Consider the following 19,541-nt stretch of genomic DNA (forward strand, 5'->3'; position numbering starts at 1 on the left):
TGAAATTTTTCTTCAGTTTCTGGTAAAATAAAATTACATTGCTTGTGGTAGTTTTGAACTGCTCGCCCGGCCCTACAGGGCAGCCATGCTGCAGCTTCCTCCAGTGTTCCGCAGGTTGAGGTAGTAGGTTGTATAGTTCAGAGTGACACCACAGGAGATAACTGTACAGCCTCCTAGCTTTCCCTGAGGAAACACCACACAATCTGTACACTGATGGATTATTTCATAAATGCCAACATCTGTGCAATATTTGTGTATGAGAGTTTTATCGCCTGGTTGTAAACACAGCTTCTCTGTCAGGTGGTTTTGTGTCTGTTTCTTAATACACTGAAATTTCTTCTGTTTAATTCAAAGTGTTGTTTTGGAGTTTTTCGTTTTCTCCTTTAAGCAGATATGGGAAGAGATAAAGATATTTTGCTAAAGACTTGCATGAACATGGCAAACACTGCATCTCGTTTGACACTTGGAAAACAAAGTTGAAACAATGACAGCACAGATTAGGGAGGGGGGGGGCAAAGAGAAATCATTTCAAAATATGAGGAAAAGCACTAGCATGCTGCTGCAGTGATGTTTGCGGGACGCTCTAATGAAGGAGATGTCACTGAAGGGAAACACACCATACAGCCGCAGGGGAAGAACAAGGTCTTGGCGGCCAATTATGCACAAAGTTCACTTTCACTTAACCAAAACGATATACTTCCTCTGCGCAGCTATGTGGTAAAGACACTGCTGTGATCAAAACAGCCAGTAACAACTTTCACTGCTTCAAACCAAGAAAACCACAGGCCCCTGAAATTATCTAGGTTCCTGACTGCAATTTAGAAATGCGCTGAATTACTTCTTAATTTTGGCTGTGTTCAGTTTCTCGGGCTTCGTCTCAGACCGTGTGACCTATATCTGCTCTTCGGGCATATTTTCATTGCATACTTTTGATCTCTGTTGGATACTACATTTTTTTAAACTCCCACTTTAAGGTGTTGGCATAGACGCTGCCAGCTATGCATACACAAGAAATTAATGAAAGTGTTGTTATTTAATTTGTTTTAACTGTTTGGGGAAATATGGATCTTTATGAGTAAAAAGCAGTTTTTAGTTGTCCTGCCATGAAAGTATTTAACGTGCACGTAATCTGTTAAGCCTGAACTGTAAATATACATTAGACACTGGATGTAGCGCCGCTAGGTTAGAGATGGTATCCTACTCCTGTAGTGCGGTATGCTGCTGTGTACAGATGTGTAGTGCGGGGAGTGTCATGATGATGAAAGACTGTTTCCACTTAAACTCTATGCTCTCTGTCCTAAGGCCACCGGGTTCGAAAGAGGTGGGGTAAGGAGCTCTTTGGGCCAGAATGAAGAAGGGGCCCTTGGTACGGGGCAGCTTTTGCAAGAGCGCAAGCATTCAGTTACAGTAGATACAACGTGAATCGACTGTTGGGTTTTTCACTGTGCCTAATTATCCTTGCTTACTTTTTTCTCCCCCTCGCCCTTCTTCTAGAAAAGCGTATTCACACTTCTTTCTGTGCTCGGTGGTTTGTTGTTGCCATGTGGTAGTGCATTACATTATACAGCAGGAGGCATAAAGGAGCTCTCCCTGACTGACCCCCCACCCAGCACACACGGCCCACCATCGCTGTGGAATCTGTGCAGGTTTTTTGTCTTCTTTGGAAATTTCTATAAATAGTCCCGGTTGACTCTTGTCGTGTTAGTGTGCGAAGACAAGGTGGAAGTAAAACTGAGCATAAATGAAGGGACCCTTTGCCGCACTGAAGCGCACGTGATGCCTTTCAGACATCGTGACATGTGATGTCCGCGAGCAAGGAGAGATGCCTTAAAAGTGAATTTTCGATTCAAAAAAACGAAGAAGAAGAAAGAAAAGAATGAGGCTCTAATGATACAGAGAGAAATACAGCAAAATGTAAATGAGAGCTGAAGAAGTGAGAACTGTCTGCCTGATTTATTATTTTTAAATTGACTTCAAAATAAAAGAATGACCTATTTAAACCAGCAGGGGGAAAGGGTTGGGGGGCGATAGTGTTGAGACCACACAGGCCATTTTTCTGCTGTCACTGATCTCAGCCTATTGTGCGCTGTCCGTCAGAAGAACCCTGGTAATTCCCTCTGCTCCCCATTTGTCTCGCTTTCCTACCATCTTGTCTCGTGTCTTCCCCCCCTCTTTTTTTTACAAGCCTTTTCCACTGCTTTACAGTGACTAATACTGATAAAATATAAGACCACCACACACACCACAATGCTTCCAGTTACATTTCCTTTGAAGCTCCCTGAACTGGTGCGTTCACTCTCTCTTGCTCCCTCCTTTTCTCTTGTTCCCACCCTCCTTTTCTCCATGAAACGCACGCTGTAATACCCAGTCACTCACAGACACAGAGGGCGAGAGACACAGGAACAGAATACTGGACATGCTACTGGAGCAGGATTTTTCTTTTTGTTTGCCTTAAATGAAAAAGGAGCTTGAAAGAGACATTGTAAGATAAAACTGTGACTTCCTATTTGACTGTCTTTGCCTTCTCGTTGTGCTACTGTATGCTTTTGTTCTCTTCACGTCTCTCTCCCTCATTTCTCTACCTTCCCTTATCTCTCTTTCTCCATATACTAGGCCTTTTGTCTGTGTAATTTCAGCTGTGGGGAGGGAAATGAATGGGTGATATTTAGTTCCTTTCCCACACTGCTACTGCCGTTTTGATTCTATATGTAACAAACAGAAAAAAAAGGGGCAAGCAGAGGCTCTTCGGTTTTTCAGCCTTGGGGACTTGAGCCTGCAATCTATGAAGCATGGAAGGCAGAGGAGGGAAAGAAAATACAGAGGCACAGACACAGGCCGAGAGGTGTGATACAGCGAGACTAAAGCACCAATCAAGTGCAGAAAGAAAATATGAGACAGATGAAGCCAAGAGACGAACAGACAGACAGACAGACAGAGGAAGAAAAAGATGGGTAGTAGTGTCACATGGAGAAAGGGCTGAGCAGCAGTAGGCAGAGGGACTACAGCAACAGGCGTTACACATTTTTTCCTATTATTCACTCCTGTCGCTGTTTTGGCACACTGTGTCTCAGTCTTTTTTTTTTTCACAGCTACTAACCAGATCTGCCAAATTCTGACGGTAACCTGAAAATCCTTCTTGTTTTTGATTTCTCATGTAAAGCTGTGACTCATATGGGGGAAGCTTTGGGGAAAGCTGAGATTGTACATTATTGAATGTGCGGGGCGATGAATATGCGCTTTAGTGCAGTAGAGCTCTTTTTAGTTAAAAATCAGACGTCTGGGGGGTTAAAATATTACTTTATCACTCTCTAAAATCCTGTTTTTCTCTTTCTGGATGGCTTCCTGTCATTTGCTCTTATTCTCTTGTATTAGTCAGCATACGTGTAACATTACTGGGCTGTGGTTTTGCTGTTTATTTTTGTGATTTTTACTGTTGGACCCAAGCTAAACAGAATATTTTTTCAATTCTTATGCTGGTTTCTTTTTCATGGATTGTTTTTGATTTATTATTGTGCATTTTTCCTTCCCCTGTAATACTAAATGTATTGTTGTCTCAGTCACCCTCACTGCTTTTCTATTCTATTCTCTTTTTCCCCCCATGTTCACCTACATTAAATCGTTAACCCAACATCTGCCCTCCCTGCCATCTCTCCCTTCATGTCTCTGTCTCCTTCTCTTTCTCTCTCTCTGGCTGCACATGGTACAGTCTTGCATGTCTGAGCAGCAGACGGCTAGACGGCAGCAATCTGCTAGAGCAGGCTCATGTGCTAGCCCGAATTATCCATTCAACAAAGCCTGAGCTAGCAGCACTAAAATCTTCCCCTATTCTTCTCTCCAGCATTCATTTTTTTCTCCCCTCTCTCTCTCCGATTTGTGCCCTGCTACATCCTCTCTCCCTTTGCTAGGCTGACCGGCACAGGCGTACAGAGAAGACTGCGGCAGCCTCCGCCACCTCGGTCAGCTGGGTGAGTTTTATCTTCTTTTTTCTTTTCTCCTTCCTTGCATCTCATCTTACCGCTCCTCCCAGCCTCTTATTCCTCCTCCTCCTCCTCCTCTTCATCTTGTGGGTAGTCAGATTTTATTCTGCGACCTGACAAATGAGCTTTCCCTCCATAAAGTCAAGGCGGCATGATTGACAGGTGCGGTCTCAGAGGACTGACAAGCCTGGCATGTCACGAGATCTCACTGGCATAGAGGGAGTAAGTGGTAAGGAGCTTGGACTTTTTTAGTATTAAGGGTGTATTTTTATCAGCGTGAGACACTGGCGTCAATTTGTAGTCTCTGCTGCTGTAGTCATCTGGCTGCTGCTGCTGCTGCTGTATGCGTTCTCAGTGCGGGGTTTGGAAAAATATCAAAGATGTTTTACACAGATTATTATTCTAGGTTTGGTCAGGTTGTGACAGGGAGGCAGAGCTATCCTTATGATTAGTGATGGTAAAGTGCTTCTTATTGGGTGTGTATGGCTAGAGTACAGTGTGCACAGCATGAGTCTGTTCAGTTATCATAAGATTATATATGGTTAGGTTTTATATTACATTTTCAGCGTGTGCTTACTGATGCATATCGATCTTTTGACTCATATATAACGATTTTGTTTGTAAATGTGATCATGGATGAGCTAAATGCTAACGCATGGTGGGGTTGTGCATTTTACCGAGACCAGACTCGACTTAAGGGGCAAAACTGAGACTTAAGGTAGAGCACCGCACAAATCGAGGGATAGAGGGAGCTGTTTCAGTCTCAGCCACAGTGCTCGTGCAGCAGATGATCTGCTGTACGTTGCACAGAAAAGGCCAGACCAAAAAAAAAGAGCAAGCTGTACCTCTCTCATTCCCTGAGACCCTAACTTGTGACGTTTTGCTGTGATGTGCACGGGTTGGGTTCTTGGGAGCTGCGAGGGGCACTCACACATCTCTAACTCAGAACAAAAAAAGGAAAAGGCTTAACATGGCGGAAAGACACAAAGCACGATGAAGAAGGAACAGTTTCGCCTTTTCATTTATTTATTTATTTATTTTTAATAAAAACTAGACACGGTGACATAAGGTTCATTTAATCCACGAATAGTGCAAAAATAAAGCGCGAAGGGAATGAAAAGTACGAACATTGGGTTTCTTTCAGGATATTGAGAGTCTGAGAGCCAGAGGCAGGCACAGTGTGCAGGGCACTGGGTGGGGGAGAGGGTGGGGGAGTGGGATAGATAGAGAAATGTGGGTATAAGGGGCATGTGACTGAGATGGAGGGACGTCCAGATGAGGTGGGGTGACATGGTGAAAACACCCACATTTACAAAATCCTTGGTACAATGAATGAATGAGGAATTTGTGAGTTAGGTTACACCCTCAGTGACTAATGTTGCACATGCTAGCATAGACAAACCACACAAGAACCGCACCTCGCTGTTTAACCCTGCGTCATAAACCGTATAGTCATACATTTAAAGAAACATGATGTTGACAAAATAAATGTAATTTATACGCAGCAGGGAGGAAAATTATAATATAAACAGCATAACTTGAACACACAGCAAAGTGCAAAATGAAAGTCAGTGCTTTAGGGTATTTTATTTCCACTACTCAATCCGCAGGCTCTTCATGCCTTATCTTGAGAGCAGCACAAAGTACTAGTGAGAGCGTGACTCTGAAAGCTCAGTACACTTGTGTTTGACCTCATGAAAATAATCGTCTTCCTTTTTCTATTATATCATCGATACCTACCCTTACCTGCATTCGGCCCGCTGTTTTTTTTTCTCTTCTTGTTACAAGCGAGTGTGAAGATAATGGTGCAAAACAGAATTACACAGTCGAGTGGGAATTGTAAGACACCTTGGCGTGCATGTCATAAGGTGACCCCCTCATCAGCTATGGATGAAAGCACAATTGTAGCGGCTCTCAGGTGCATTAAAAGGCTTTTATATAGTTTGTTCTGTGTTTCAATGGGCATCATTGGAGAGTAGGATGAGTGTGGCAGAACTGCTTCCTGCTTTGACGCATGCGTGACAACTTCAGGTGTCAAACTGCTGAGGACTAACGTACAGTCCTCTTATGTTATATGTTTTCTATAACTAACATCCTTTGTGTCAAAATATGCACAAACGTGCGTCTGTTTGCGTAGTCGATCGGCGAACGCAGTAACGGCTTCGTTCTTCCTCTCCTTTTATTCATACTTGGATGTCCCCCTTTTGCATATCGCCTTCCTCCTCCTCACCCGCTGTGAAGTTGCTGCAAGTTTTCCAGGGAGCTTCAGCAGCATTTGAACCGGGATACTGTTTGATGTTTTGTCCTCATTCTTTCATTAGCGTGGATGGGATGTGATTATGTGCTTGAAGGACAGGTAGCTTTGAGCTCCGATTCTTTTTCTGAACCTTAATTTGAAGCTGTGTTTCACCATTTCTAACTCTAGCAGCAGCCTTTTTTTTTCTTTTTTTTTGGTCCATACAGCATCCTTGAGGAATTTTGAGATTCATTAAATCGGGCATTTTTACTATGCGGTCAAACACTCTTAATGAGCAATGACTTCTGTAAATGTGCAACTCATTTGCATTGTCACGCACTTCATATCTTATTGAGCGCTTTTGTCCTCTGCCTGGTTTCAGTTTACTGTGTGAGGATGAAGCTGGAAGTAAGGATGCAAGCAGCATGTGATGCAAGTTAGCCAAGTTTGTATGAGGGTAAAGAAGCAGAGCATGCTGATAAATAATTAACTACCCTGTAGAGTAAAATCTGACTTGCTGATTTCTTGAAGATGTTTTATCTTTTGTTAACTTGAATCCACTGCTGCAGACAGCTCCATATATTGAGGACGTTTTCGCTGTAATAGTTTGTTTAGAATAAGAAAACACTTTTTATTCTCAGTATTATCCCAACACTGTGATTTCCCATGTGTCTACAGAATATGCCCGCCACACACTGGATGCACATGGACGTTGTTTTCTGAGCTCATCTGGTCAGCCACTCATGGCCTTCATTTAGCCCCAAAACAATCAATGAAAATCAGGCTTGAGCATCTAGTCCATCTATTTGATCCAAATTAATTCCTAGATGGGCGTCCATTGGACTAAATATAACTGTACAAATATGATCACACCTCACCCAGCACGAACTGATTGAAAAGGGGCAGAAAAAACAACTTTGACAGACGTCTCAACAACTTTAAAACATGAAAGGTAAGAGTAGCTTCTTTAGGTCAGAGGGAAAGAAAAGACACTTAGAAAAGCGTTCCTTCACATTCAAACTTAGTTGAAAAGAGAATGATGAAAAGATGTCTTTTCAGGGCATTGAAAAGATATTTCTATGCATATAAAACTACTGAGTAATTTTCTGTTCTTTACAAGTCTAAAAGACATTTAAATAGTACACAGCTATTTAGGATTTCATCATTTAAAATCTAGTTGAATAGTGAAAGTGCTGTAGATGACTAGATTGTATAGTTGCAATAAGATACACATACATACATGTCCTAGGTGTGCTGTGACCGCTATTTTGGGCTATAGCAACCTGGAAATGTTATGTATATGCCTGCATAGCATGTAGAAGCTAAATGTGGTTCACCTTTAAACCAGTTACTAAATGGCTCCCTTTTTTTCCACTGTGAATCCACATTTAACGGTGCTTTGGTGAAAATATGTTATATAATAATGCTGGGTGCTACATCCTTGACTGTAGCTCTGCAATCAGCAAACTATTTTAGCACATTCAGTAGATTTCAGGTGTGCGTGCTACATATTGACACTTGTTTCTGCTCAACTCTGCTGGTGAGCTCAAGTCTTTTGATGCGGTTGGGTTTATTTGTCTATCAGTCCCAGTCTTTGGAGATCAATTCCTAGTCTGAAATAGGATCAAATTTTCAAAGGGATGTGTCTTAAGGTTGGTTACCTTTCACCTTTGACTTTTCAATCACATCTCGATGTTTCTTAGAACCCTGCAAACATGAACTTTTTAAGTGTTTTTCCTGGGAGTCTGTTTATTCTTCAGGTTTTGTTTTTTAAATGTAAATGTGGTAATGTGATTTTTTTTTCTCAGTTTAGTGGGGGTTCCTGCATGGAGCAGTGCATTTGCAGCAGTAGGTTATGGTGTCAGTGTTCACCTTGTTCAGCACAAACATGGAAAGGAAGATTAGTTTAGACAGGCGGCGAGAAGGAAGGAAGAAAGATGACTAGTTGTAGAGTGTTTGATTGCTTTCTGCCATATATTTATTTATTTATTTATTTATTTATTTATTTATTTATTTATATACTGTATGCACTGTATCTGATTGGTGTCATTCACCCACAGTTGTAGGCACACCATGTTTTTTAACCAGTCCTCTATGCATGATTATAATTTAATCAAAGCAGTAGTGCTGTGCGATACTGAAAATGTTGGTACTGATCCAACGCCAAATAAATACAGGCCGCATACTGCCGGTAACAGTACCAATACTTTTAATCTATGAAGGCAGATTGTGGAGGGGAGAGCAGTGTGTCATCATTTATGAGAAGAATGTGATAATTCTGAATGCATTTTAATGACCACTAAATAACTCTGATTTTTACTTTCCACGATAATTATCCAACGCAGTAAAACACACCTTTTCAGCTTTTCATGCATTCTGAAATTTTTGACGACCCTGAAGCGTCAACCTCTGTTGTTTAAATGTGCTTTAGGCTCTAAATAAAATAGATATGACAGTCAACAAAAAAGGTTCCCACATTTTTCATAGTGCATGTTTGAGGTATATATTTCTAAAGAAATTATTTCTTTAACACAATTTAGCGGGCTACGTAGAGAACGTAGAGGATAGAGACGAGTATCGATGCTATTGCGCTGGTATTGGTATCAGATCAATACCAATACCAGCGCAATAGCATCGATACTGGTATCAATACTATTGATATTTGGATCGATAGTGATTTAGTGAAGCAGCAGGTAACAGTTCCCTGAGGTTTATGTGGATTTAAAGGTGCTGAATAAAGAGCTGATACTGTAAGTTACAAAACCATACACTGTGCACTTACTGTACTGTAAAACTCTTTAAATCTCATCAATTTAGAGTTTTTTTTAAAAACTTTTTTTTAAATCTCTAAATATGTGAATAAACGTGTCTAATGTGAGTTATTAGTATATGTTGGGAACTGCAGATGTATCAGCTCTATATCTTTCTTCACCAGCCATTTCCTGCTCTCACCCCTTACGCTGTGACCTCACTGCTGCACTCTGAGTCCTGAGATGCCCTCTGATCGCTAGATGAGAGGCAGGACTTGAATTCAGCTTACTCTTTGTCTGCTGGTTGTTACACTAGCTGCTCCAACAGCAGCAGGAGCAGGTGTGTCTACCTCCTGTGCCATTCCTCCCCCCCCTCTTCCTGTTCCTTCATCACTGCAGTACGGCAGCTCTGTCTGGGAGGCAGCCATTCCATTGTTCTCGCACCCCCCTCTACCTATGAGTGCTCCTGTAGGTGCTGGTGCCGCTCTGCCCGCCCCACCCCACCCTGTGGAACAGGCTGGCTCCAAATCACTGTTATACTTTTCACTTACGTGCCCTGAGTAGGTTACGCTTATGTCTTTCTGTCTCTTCTCTCCCTGGACAGAGCTTGCTACACTCGCTGCTGCACACCGCCGCCATCTTGTTACTGCCTGTGCTACTGGTCTGCCTGCCTTTGCTGCACTCAAACCAAATCATCAAACTCAGCCTGCGGTTGTTTCCATGCCACTCCTGTTTGTGCGCAGCTTTGTCACAACGCAGTGCTGCGCACCAGCTACCGGACGTTGCTGCACAGAAGCACCTGGAACTTTTATCTGGGTGTTTCTTTAATAGCTGCCACAGATTGGATGCTGCAGACGGTGTTGTCAGCATCTCTCAAACCATCAGTAAGATCTGTACCATTGTAACACACACTATGCCCGATGTAGATTTAGCTAAGGACTTGACATGCCGTACACCATTAAAACAAGTAAAAATAAGTGAAATGTTATTTTACAAATTTACAAATGATTCAAAGTGGCATGTCTTCTTCGCAGGATTTAAGAAAATTGCTCCCGTCGAAGAAAATCAATAACCACAATCTGTCCCTTATTCTGTGTATATATTTCTCTCCAGAGCCCATATGCCTGAGCACATATACTGTATATGCTATCTTTGTGAGCTTGTGTGCTGTAAAGAGAGGGTGGGAAAGAGAAAGGAGGGGAGTGAGAGAGAAAGAGAGGAATCAAGCGTCGGTAAGAAAGTCTTCCTAATTCTGTTTGGCAGAAACTGTGCTGTTTAACCATATGTGCAGAGAGCAGGCTTTGCACATGCTCAGAATGACTCAGAGGACACGACTTTCACATGTCTCAACGCAATTAGATTAACTAATAGATAATTTTCCAGCAAATATAAATAAGTTACAGTGAAGTCATAAATAATTTAAAAAGTGTGCACTCTACCTTGAATTATTTTTGTTGTACTCACAGTATGAGGTTAAAACATGGGCATTAGAAGGAGAGCGGGATACAAACACAGCAAGTATATTCCAGCTTATGGAAATCTTATTCCTGCATTTAACTGTGCTTTGGTGCAAAACAAGTGGAAGTGTGTAGGTGGAGGCCACAGTGATACAGCAGTGAGTTCAGAAGGTCTTCAATCCTCTAAGACTATATGCCAAGAAGACACCATGCTAATGAAATCATAAAGACGGTGAAGAAAACAAGCTGTCCCTGGAGAATACATCCATGCATCGGAGGTTGCCAGTTTTACTTTACTTGCTTCTGGGTATGCATGTACTGTAGCTTTGCAGTGATACTGTATTTATAAGGTCAAAGGCTGCTTTGCTTCAGGGTTAAAATGCTCTCAGCCTTTATCTTATGATTACCTTCATCAGGTCAGTGAAGATCACCCTTTGCCCCACCAGCTGAGTGGGACAGCGGGTTACAAGAGGTATGCAAATCACAGTAATATTTATTATGTATAACAAGGAAGAAAATGTAAAAAAGAAGAAGAGTTTAAATCACTGCTGATATTCCTATGAAATACAGGGTACAATTAGAATGAGATAGAAATGATCAAGATGCAATTAACGTTCATACTTTAAATATTGGACAGAAATATGACGTTGAATAATTTTGGCCACTTTTATACACAGTCCGCCATCTTTAGGTGCTTAAATGCAGTCGAACGAACGCTCGTTATAAGTTGGGGGCGGTTACAGTTACAGAACCAGCAGTTCTGGCCTATTCAGAGAGCTCAGGTGGTGGAGCAGGTGGTGGAGCAGGTTTGGGCAGGACACTGAACCCCTAGTTGCTCTCGATGGCAGATGAGCTGTCTGAACACGTGTGGCCTATAAATGCCGATCGTCTAAAATTTGTACTTTTAATACTTTGTCAGGAATCATTTGCGGGCAGTCTGATTTCTGAAACCTTCGGATATTAATGCTTCTGCGTTTCTGCAGTTGTTTGTTTACGCGTCTTGTTATCAGGGAGTGAAATTCATACTCAGTCAGACTGAGATTGGCCGAGAAAGTTAAATTGTCTGCATCATGGTTGACTATAATCAATGCTGACATTGCTTGTTGTCCTCATTGTGTAAGGACGGAATCATTAGAAACACCAAGTAACAGCGTATTACGTAGAGAGCAAAGAATTCGTAGTTTATCGAGCTACCAGGTCTCACGCAGAGTTAACTTTGAATTGATGATTAAAAGCAAACAATAGTCAACTGATAGTTTTCATGAATGTTATTAATCTAGTTTAAAATTTCAAATTCAGTTGGAGTTTCAGAGACTTCAGAGCAGATCGCTGAAACAATACCGAAGCAATATTGCTGCATTTTAAATCCGTCCGTCCAAGTCATCTTTAGGCAAAATGCAGGATATACTGTGGACTCATTACCAGTCTATCACGTGGCTAATACAGAACACTTGCAGTCCATCAGCTAAGAATGGCTGCATGATTAAATCCCATTTAGAGGAATTATTCACTGTCAAAAAGTCCAATTTATGCAGAAAGCACATAAGAGCAAATATGAATTTCTTACTGGAAGGTAAGCTCCATACTGGAACATCACAATACAAGTTCAGAGAGCCTGTCCAATGAAATAATTCATTATAATCCAAAGTGAGCCTTCATCAGCCTGGGAGTTGTCCTGCTATGTTTTTATGATCCAGTTAACAGAAATAAAGCCCTCAACTCTCCGGCTTGAGTAATGACGTAAGCAGTTAACGATTGGAAGAATTTCTTTTTGGACAAGAGCGGAGGACGTTGATCATTCAGGGTCAACAATGAGCGCCTCATTTGTTCTTTTTTTCCCCATTTGTAGTATAAATAGAAGCAGTTCAGCCTTCAGTGGAGAGTTTGTGGAGCATACTTACTGAGTGTCGAATGCAAAGATGTTGCATTCTTTATTATTCCATATCAACTGTCCTGGAATCCGTTACACCATTTCCCAGAATTGCAGTCCAAAAAGTATGTAAATCCCAGCTGGGAATGGGTGTAGAATCCCAAGGTTTGTGCACGTGACATGAACTATTCATTCTTCTTCTTTTTCTGTCAAAGCATGACTTCTTAAAAAGAGTTACAGGTGTATCTGGGCCCACCTTCTTGTTACATATATATAATGCACAGCTGTCAAAAGTAAATAAAGTAGAAATCACAAACGTCCTTTGTTAGGTGTTCACATTTAATTGCTCCTTCAGAAATAAATGCAAAATCTTTGGAAAACAGGATAATCTGCTAACAAGTGCCATTTCCTTACCCAGAGGACCCATACTTGAGACTTTGTTTCTCCCAGAATACAATGTTTCCTCATTTTCAGTGAGGAACCAACCAAAAACCAAAAGGTTTTGACATTCATTGTTCTCCCAGAAGATGCATCTGCAGGCAATCCCTAACTTTCTCCTCTAGTGCTACCAGCACAATGATGTACAGGTGTATGTGGTTTTAAAATTCATAAGTCACCAAATACTGGATGGATTTCCATTAAAGTTTGTGCCGATATTCATATCCTTCAGTGTACCTGTCTGCATTTTTTTAAAAAGTGTCCTGTGTTCCAGTATTTTGGCTTGCGATTAAACAACTGCAAAGCTAGTGATTTGCTGCATTACTTACATATTGCAGTCATGAATAAGAGAAGAGACTAGTCTTTCCTGGTAGACTGCAGTGAATTATCTTCACAGCAGCAGAGTAGACATAGATTGCATGACATGGTGCAGTTTGCACATGGAATGCAGAAAGATTTCAGGCACTGAGTGATGAAGGCCAGATGTTTGAGTTATGCATAGGAAGTCAGTGGCCTACAGTTGGTACTGTATGAAGCGATGATGCCAGAAACCATCGCCGGCATATACCATGTAATTAAATTTAAGGAAGCCCACTCACATATTACAGCTTGTATATAAAAGCAATACATGTTCCAGGTTTGAAAAAAACAGACATCAAAAAACATTACATAAACACAAGTGCCTAAATAAAAATAGAAACGGTATATGAGTAAGAGGTGTTGCTTATGATTCACCTGGTTACAGTTTGCATAGCAACTAATTCTAGTTTTTTTATATATATATATATATATAAAGTTTTGCTCAAAAATAAAAAATAAAGAAAAGCTTAAGAGTCTGAGAGGTTGTTGTGAATGTTGTGGATTTAATGATTGGTCAAAAATAAATAAAACATAAATATAAGCGAGGTCATTATATCGATATCTTCAATTTTGTCCTTCATTTGTAGATGTTACGGAAATTAATCTTTTTAAACTTGGAGAAAAGAAACAAGTTCAAAAGAGGACTTGTTTACCAGAAAATATTCCTTGCACATTGATTTGCAGCACGCAGTGTGGTTACATTATTAAACTATAGACACCCAGCAATGGTAAATATATACTGAAACTTACCTCCTCCTCCTATAGACGGTTTTCTCTTGTTCTTTCTCCCTCCTTTTTGTCTCGTCTTGCACACAGTTACACATGCACACTCCCAGCCTGTCTGCGTCTCACACTCAAACACGCACACACACACACACGCACACACACGCACCGTCTTTTGTTTGGAGTCAGACGGCATTGAAGGCAGATCCTGTGGCCCTTCTGAGGAGAATGTTAATATGCCCGCTCTGGTCTCTCTGGGGACGCAGAGAATGGACTCGGGCTGCTAATGCACTGTCACACTAACCCCGCTAAGTATTCTCACAGTTAGCAACAGCAGCGCTGCTCCCAGAACTGAAATGTATTTAACTAAACTCGCAACCTACTGAATCGTAAAGACTTACTTTAGATTGTCCTTTCACAAATAACTGCCTCATTTGCCCACCTTTCTGTGCCTGCAAACAGAGATATGGCAGGTGGGCTATTTGTTGAGTGCAGTTAGACTTATTTCACTTTCATTAGCACTTTATTTATGTGGACTCATTAGGGGCAGTTTGCTCCCCCACACTGAGGTAGGCTTAATGGATTATACTAACGACCTACACAAGCACACGGTATTCAGTTACATGTAGAGTTTAAACAAGTCAAATTATCTTTAAAGAGTTTGGGCTCGGTATCGTTTTTGCTAACTTTGGCTAAAGGATGTATTTTTGCTTGTGGTTCAGTGAAATCCTGCTATTCGAACTGTGGTCACCTGAGTGGAAGGAAAATGTTCCCCACTTACCAAACTGGTGTGAGGAGTAACTATGTTTTCATTTATGTCATGAATAAAATAAAACTATTTTTGCTATTTAAGAGCATTAAAAATGAAAAATAAATTAATAACATTTACTTCATGTTGTATATTGGCTGTGGTCATTGTGTCCATGTGCTGAGCCTGTGGATCACAGTTGCATGCAGTAATAGTCAAAGGATATTTAAGGTATTACTATATAAACTATGTATTATCATGGATTAAATATATTATATAAGACATTTTATTTTGTGAGCAGTGTTTTCCTTTGATAATGCTGGTTTAGTACTTTAAAAATCTAAACTATGATCAAGATCCTGTTACTCACTACTTTTCGAGCTGTCTCACGCAGTGAGCAGACTGTGGATCATTGACATTGCTGCCTTGATTTCAGGTGTCGACGTGCATCAACATGCGTCAACGCTTTAGAAAAGCACAGTTTGCTTCCTAGGGTCTTGACTACTCAACAAGTCCTCTGTCAAACCGATTATATCGGCTCTTTTTAAAATCTGACACAACCCTGAAACAACATATAGGAGTAGTGCTAAAAACAAATCCACCTCACCTTTGACCAGGAAAGCAGAGTTTGACTCTCATCTGAGACAACTTTCACTTGTGGTTTGCTTTCATGTTTACTTATTTGTTACGGGAGGATTCCGGGTCACCTGCACCAGCCTTAACTGTAAGTTTTATCAAAAAGTAAAGTTTCAAGCCAAATCACTGACATTGTAATTTTGGTTAAAATATACATAAATAAGATCATTTTAATATGTTAAAGCATTTTTCACATTTCAACATGCTGTAGACCCTTCTGAAAGCGGAAGAAAAAAAGATGAAAAGACAACGAGGCTGGCAAAATGGAGAACATTTCCACCTGAAGCCGCTAACAGCATCCTCCATGATAATTACTGTCTTTGCTGTTATGACCTATTTTAGGTTTGAGATGCTTCTTTTCAGACTATTTAGTTACTGGTTTTAAACCCAATTTGCAAAACAAATATCAATTCAAGTCATGGTGGAATTTTTAGCACCCATTCAGTCACTGGCCGTTTTGCATTAATAGTCATGTTTTTGTCGTTAATGGTAAACTTTTCAGCTCTATGCTGCGTGTTGCAGCTTTTGCTTTTACAGGTTTATTACTTTTCCTCCTGTTTTCTGGCTGTGAGCAAGGAAAATGCAGCATTGCACTATCTGTCCCGCTCCCCACCCCATCTTGCTCACCAACTGAAGCCCTTTCATAATGAATGGCAAGGTGCTATAATAGCATTCAGGTTGCCATAGAAATGAGACTGGGGCCTGCATGTGATCCCCCCGCCCCTCCCTTCCCTTTTTCTTCTTATTTTGGAGTAAGGACTGAGGACTCTGAGGTAAACTCTTCCTAAGCCCATCTTTACAGTCAGCTTGACATTTTACCTCCTTTGGGCTGCTGGGCCTATCTGATCTGATTTGTTAAGTTAATGTAATTGATACAAGCGACAGAACACATTCCTTCAGGATCCAACAGTGTTTTTCACTCATTGCTTGCACCTTAAACAGCCTGGATAGTTTTATCCCACATAAATGAAGCTGATCTGTGGCAATGCAACTTCAAAATGAGTCTGGTCTCACTGTCATTAGCTGCGATGTGATTTTTCTGGCTTTGTTCTCAGACACTATTGTTTTTTTCTCTTTAGCCAGACTTTCTCCTATTTCCTGCTCATACAACAACTTTATGGTTTTTTCCACTTAAGTAAACATGTTTCATTATATAGACGAATGGAAATTATCCAGATTGTCACAAGCCTGTTGATTTAGTCTGTGTAGGTTCTCAGTCATACAGGTCATGGTAATCAAATGAGCTTGGAAAGAAAAGCAACTGGACTCATTTATGCTTCTTCAAAGTCACTGGTACAGATATGTGGATGACACTTGGGTCAAAATCAAAACCCAAGAAGTGGAAGCCTTCACTGTTCACATCAACTTTGTGGATAGAAACATAAAGTTCACCAGGGAAGATACAAAGGATAAGAGTTTGTCATTTCTGGACTGTGCAGTGTGAAGTTTACCTGAAGCCCCCCACACATGGGCCAGTACCTACTCTTTGACTCCCACCACCTTCTGGAACAAAATCCTGGAGTAATCAGGACCCTACAACACCGGGCAGAAAATGTTCCCTCTAAGCCAGAAAAGAAAAAGAGGGAACGCACAAATGCAAAGAAAGCTCTTAAAACATGTGGTTATCCTAATTGGGCTTTCATCAAATCAGCAAAGAAGGTCAGACACCAGCTGGGGAGAAACAGAAGGACAAACACAACAACATTGTCATTCCTTATTTAGCAGGTTTGTGTAGCGAGGAGTGCTCAGACATTGGAGAAACCAAACAGCCACTTGATAAACGCATGGCACAACACAGAAGAGCCACCTCGACAGGACAACACTACAGCTGTACATTTGCATCTAAAGGTCAAAGGTCACTCTTTTGAGGATGCCAGTGTCTACATTTTGGACTGAGAAGACAAATGGAAAGAAGCCATCTATAGCTGTGTCCCAAAACGTCGGCTGCATCCTCCGGAGGCCGCATTTGAAGGCTGATTACGTCACGGCCAGGCGACGAAGGCTGTCCCAATTCGTCGACTCCTTCGAATGCGGCCGACAAATGCGTCCTTCATTTCCCCGAATTTGAAGGATGTGTCGGGTGTGTCCTTCGTGGCCCACCATATCCCAGAATTCATAGCGCAGCCCAGCCAAGTTTCAGCTGCCAACAATGGCGGCCGCTACTAAGTTTTAAAATTAGTCTTATTAATCTTTCTGCGTCACAAAATAAACTTTTAACATATTTTCAGGCCAGAAAGTAGCCGTGTAAATTACAAATATCTGCTTGGTTTATCAAGACATCGCATATTTGCCAAAGTGCGCCAACGTTTTCGGAGATGTCTGTTACCCACCAGCTCGATAGCAAGCCAGGGGTTCAATGGTCACTCGAGCCGGCGAGAGCAGCGGACTCCCGGCTTCATCGTTTTCAGACCCCCGCAAAGGCCGGGTCCTCCGAAGGATGCAGCCGACGTTTTGGGACACAGCTTATGTCCACTGTGAACGGCCATCTTTGAACAGAGACGGTGGGTTAAGACACCAACTGTCAGCCACCTACAGTCCAGTTTTGAGACCCCTTCCCTGATGCTGTAACGCCCACTCACACCTTGTGTCAGTTGATCTCTGTAGGTCACATGATATGATGAGACAAGGCCTCACAATGGTTTCACATGAAACCTCTGCTGATAATGACCCACACCCTTTTTCACATCTTGGCTCATGTGATGAGGAACATGATCAATAGTGGGTAAACGACTCTCTTAAGGAACAACTAGGGCTTAAATACCTGGGACTGTCCACCATTCGGTCCTAGAATTGAAGAAGCTTCTTGGATGAGAGGTAAAACGTCTTCAATAAACTTAGAGAAGTCCAGTCGCTTTTCTTTCCAAGCTCCTTAGATTACCTGTTGATTTAGATTGATTCTGACTGACCAACATAAGCATGGTGGTAAGAACAAACTTTACCAGTGTACACATTTTATAAATCCAGTGATAATTTCGCTTGTACAGTTATTTCTTGGACAGGTTAAGAACATTTCTATACACACACTATTCGCTAGGCCCAATATGATTATGGATACATATAATGTGAATACAAGAAAAAGCAAACTTTGAAAAAAATAACAGCAAAGAAGTGGATGTGCATGCAAATTTAGCCAAAGGTCAGATTGTGCAGTGCTCTGAGAAATTGCAAAAAACCTTCAGAGCTACATCTCAGACTCTCCAAGCCTTAGTTAACATATTAAATGTTAAAGTTCATGACATTACAATCAGATAAAGACTGAAAAGTATGGCTTGTTTGGAAATGTTGTCAGAAGAAAGACTTCTCTTTGAAAAGAACATTGCAGTACAGCTTTAATTTGCAACAGTGTATTTCTCCGAAGTGGAGATGTTTGGGCATAATGCACAGTGCCATGTTTGGTGAAAACCAAACGCAGCAAAGACCTCATATCGACTCTCAACCGTTAAACTCAAACGTGAGGCCATCTGTCCGACAGCTACAGCTTGGCCAAAACTGGGTCATGCAACAAGACAATGATCCCAGTCCCATACAGATGCATACAGATCCCAACACCAGCAAATCTGCAAAAGAAAGGCTGAAACAGAAAAGAATCAGGTGTTGCAGCTCAGTCAAAGTCCAGATGTCAACCAAATTGAAATGGTGTGGCGAGCCCTTGAGAGTGCTGTGCATAAATGAACTGGCCACAATCCTCAGTGAACTGAAGTAATGCTGTAAAGGAGAGTGTGAGAGAGAGAAACTCATAGAAAATGATTACTTCAAATTATTACTGCTAAAGGTTGTTAGGCTGACTCATTAGGTCTGCTTAGTTGTTTTCACTCCTTTTGCATTTTTATTCATTTATTTTTTGGGTCTGAGATGTTATTTACTGAATTTTAGGACCTGGCAAAAAAACAGATGATTTATTTCTAAGTTAAGAAAACATCCGCTTCAGACACATTTATAAGCATCATTTAATATCAGTTACACAAACAAATGAAAATATATCTCCAATACTTTATAAAACCATCCATTCGCTTCCGCTTATCCTTTTTTTTCAGGGTCGCGGGGGGCGCTGGAGCCTATCCCAGCTGTCATAGGGCAAGAGGCGGGGTACACCCTGGACAGGTCGCCAGTCTGTCGTAGGGCTAACACACAGGGACAGACAACCAGTCGCACTCACATTCACTCACGCGTTCACACCTATGGGCAATTTGGATTAACCAATTAACCTATCCCCACAAGCTGCACGTCTTTGGACGGTGGGAGGTAGCCGGAGTAATGGGAGAGAACCCACCTTCTTACTGTGCGGCAACAGTGCGTGGTTTTGTTTTTTATAAAACCAAAAGTAGATTATACATAAAGATTAGTTC

At 41.3% G+C, this 19,541-nt stretch overlaps 1 long non-coding RNA gene across 2 annotated transcripts; it reads left to right on the forward strand.

Annotated features, from left to right (window-relative positions):
- Positions 1-169: 169 nt before the first annotated feature.
- LOC113030603 (uncharacterized) lies at positions 170-14,843 on the forward strand. 2 transcript variants are annotated; one of them, XR_013911887.1, is made up of 3 exons: positions 170-2,482; positions 3,707-3,965; positions 9,568-14,843. It is a non-coding gene; the product is annotated as an uncharacterized LOC113030603 (long non-coding RNA). The 2 variants fall into 2 exon arrangements; XR_013911888.1 differs by having other exon boundaries at positions 175-2,482; positions 3,906-3,965.
- Positions 14,844-19,541: the final 4,698 nt, after the last annotated feature.

The sequence above is a fragment of the Astatotilapia calliptera genome, chromosome 10 (assembly GCF_964374335.1).
Source record: "Astatotilapia calliptera chromosome 10, fAstCal68.1, whole genome shotgun sequence".
NCBI classification, from domain to species: Eukaryota; Metazoa; Chordata; class Actinopteri; order Cichliformes; family Cichlidae; genus Astatotilapia; species Astatotilapia calliptera.